Source organism: Hibiscus syriacus, unplaced genomic scaffold (assembly GCF_006381635.1).
Source record: "Hibiscus syriacus cultivar Baekdansim isolate YM2019G1 unplaced genomic scaffold, ASM638163v2 tig00112079_pilon, whole genome shotgun sequence".
Classification (NCBI taxonomy): Eukaryota; Viridiplantae; Streptophyta; class Magnoliopsida; order Malvales; family Malvaceae; genus Hibiscus; species Hibiscus syriacus.
Genome location: NW_024063250.1, coordinates 483,487 through 486,774, shown reverse-complemented (window position 1 = coordinate 486,774; position 3,288 = coordinate 483,487). Strand labels below are relative to the sequence as shown.

The window sequence follows — 3,288 nt, the reverse complement described above, 5'->3', positions numbered from 1 at the left end:
AGAGTCTTTAAGCACCAAACGGAACATTGAATCGAAATTCAGGTACCGAAATGTACATTTATCCATTCTTTTAGCTACCCTTTGGCATGTGTAGAGTTGTCTTTTCATTTTCTATTTTCAAATATGTTATTGATGATATCGATTAAATGCTAATCCATAAATGTTTAGCAAGTTTGACCACTTCAAAATTTAATAGTCTCAGTATTTTACTTTGAACACCACAAATTTCATCCAAATTATTTTTCAGAAAATACAAATCATATTTATTCTAAATCAGCTCTTTCAACAAGTAACAATCAAGCCATAAATCCAACGTTCCATGGTAATTTATAGAATAACATTCTGAACCAACTCCCCAAAGTAGCCAATTCTAGGTCAAGTAACAATCAAAATGATGTTTCAGACCTATTTTATTCAATGCCTGAATTATAGGCCATCTTCCTAAGCATCCGATTTCGATTTTTCCGCCTTGCTGCTGTTTCCACTGCTCAGGGTGAGAGCTTTCTTATCGAGAGCATGGATTTGCTTCAATTCCTCTTCCAGTGCAGCATTTACTATCCGATGCCTCTCCAGAAGTCTCTTCCCTCGAATTGTTCCGACACAATCTCGATTACAAAACTTGCACCGCACCTGATCCGATCAGATAACTCAGCATAATATTTAAAATTGATGGATTAGGGCGAAAAGGTTAAAATAAAATGCTCAGAATGTAGCTTACCCTCCGGACGTATCAGGTCACTTCCTGAAACAACAATACAAAGATGAGTTTGCGCAAAATAATATATATCAAACAGTCATCAAAATCAAAAAGAAATTAATCTTAAGGCATTCCCTGTTCAAGTATAACATACAACGACATGAAAGAAAATTTTCTTTTCCTTAAATAGAAATCATCAACGCATAAAGAACCGTCAGGAAACCTCAAATAAAACTATGATTAACAGAGTCAAGCAATGCTGCCAGGCAAACAAGTTGTCTCGTGTAATCGAACATGTAATCTCATACTCATATTAATAGGGACAAAGAATGCCAATGACCATAAGCCAACCCAACATTACAAAAGAATCGTAAGAAAGGAGTTCAAAATCATTTGGGTACAAGGCATAATAACGAATGAGAAATAAGTAATATGTGTTATCGAAGGCTTCCCTCATGCAGCAAGAAGAACAAAATGAAAAATAAAAAAGACAGGTGACACTTCAAAGAGGATGGTACAACATAGAGGAGGTAACAACAACACCATTAAAAGCAATTAATCTTTTCCAGAAAACAACCAGTGTGTATAAACCTATTTGGAAAATGTCCAGCAAACTTTCTTTGCCAGTTGGCCAAATAATGATCAACTGAAACCAAGTCGGAGTTGGAGAGATATAAAATTTCAAAAAGCATGGAGCAAATTTTGTTCAGTTTGTTATCAAATGCATTCAAATAGGCAGAAAACAACCTCCATGTTCTTCTACCAACGTACGCAAGTATGGTAAATGAAAGAATTCCAAATATTTGATCTTACATCTTCAGAGTCATAGGAGGCGACAAGCATAAAAGATTAATTCTCATTGAAACTCAGACAATTATGCTCGGAGACATGTCAACTGGAGACTAGAAAGGCACAATTACTCCTTGTCAAAGCCTTGAATATTTAAAATGACTTACAAATGCCACAGCCAAACCTTTTTATATTAAAAGAAAATGGAAAATTAGCATTTGATATTCTACTCTCCGGTGAAACCAAAGGCAATATAGGGTACAATTGGGTCCAAGTAAATGTAAAATTATCATTTACAAACCATTTTCATCACAAAGCTTTATTCTCAGACATTTCAAGAGTAACATAAAAAAACTGAGAAAAAAATCCATTAAAGTAAGCAATCAGCATGGCTCTCATCAATTCAAAAATATGTTGTACCCCAAGTATTCTACCAAAAATTGAAGTTCTACCCATAATCCCGTTGCATTTTCCCCAACCTACTTTCTTGATATTAGAAAACAAAACAAATTCGTTTTGCATAAAGAGTATTATCACGCGTTTTGTCCTAGAAAAAAAACACATTTAATCATTAATTCTTCAAAAAAAGAAAAGCAAAGAAATAGCAAGATTTCGCTCATGGGCTATTATATTTGAGGAAATATCAATAGAATTACATACTTTTAACCTAACATCAAACACAAACGGGAAACATAGAAAGAACCCAGGACGAGGTTGCTTAAACATTAATTCAGAATATACAAAACGCGAAAAAGAAAAGTGGAGAGAAAGGGGAGGATACCAGATGAAGAGGCTTCAATTTTGAAGTCAATGAAGATTCGACTTGTTCCTTTGTTACTCCCATCTTTTCTTTCTCCGTCTCTGTGTACTCCTTAGAATATAAACGCGAAGAATAAAATAAAGGATAAACTATATTCATAACCAGTTAACTATTACTTCTTTTATTTTGATCATCAATCTTTCTATTTTATTAATTAAATCACTTAACTATTTAAGTGTTGTCAATCAAATCACATAACAATTGAAGTGTTGTCAATCAAATCACATAACAATTGAAGTGTTGTCAATCAAACTTTCTATTCCGTTAACATTTTAGGGACTATGTGATAATTAAAAAAATTATATATTTCATATTTGATCCTTATTACCTACACATTTGATCAATTTAGTCCTAATTCAAATTTAAATCAATAGATTTGAAACCTACATACTCTAATTTGGAACCTCTAGAGAACAAAATACTTATTTTAATGGAGTATCATAAAAGACTTTTCGTCTCAAATCCATCATGTTCTTGGTGGGATATATAAAGTTGGAATCCTTGTGGGTTGCGGGGAACACCGGTTGGATATGTTTCATGTTTTAACGAATACCCTAGTAGATGTTGAACGATCTTATTACAAGTACATAGAAAGGACCAACTAACGCCAATTATCCCGTGACCAAAGGTCTGAAGATAGAGTGTCGAATTCACCATAAAACATGTCCGAGTTTGACAACAATCATTGTCGTAATTAGCGTTGCTTTTTACAGGTGATGGCGGCTGCATCAATGGCAGTGGATGTTCAAAAGCAAACTCCAACTGCATGGGAGTTATGTTCCTGCAAATGGAGTTGTTGCTGCAGATATTCTCCATTGATGTCACGTCTTCTTTGAGCTTCTCTTTCCTTTGTACTTAATCTTACACAGTCTCCAGTTCTTCACAAAACATCAGAAAAAGAAAGTAAGACGGTAAATAAAAAATGTATAAATACTACATATAATTTTATGCATCATCGATAAATCAGACGATAAAAAAAAAT

The 3,288-nt window shown here is 33.8% G+C and overlaps 1 pseudogene; it reads right to left on the bottom strand.

The window, feature by feature from the left end:
* Positions 1 to 298: 298 nt before the first annotated feature.
* Positions 299 to 2,351, bottom strand: LOC120174406 (annotated as a pseudogene).
* Between the last annotated feature and the right edge of the window lie 937 nt (positions 2,352 to 3,288).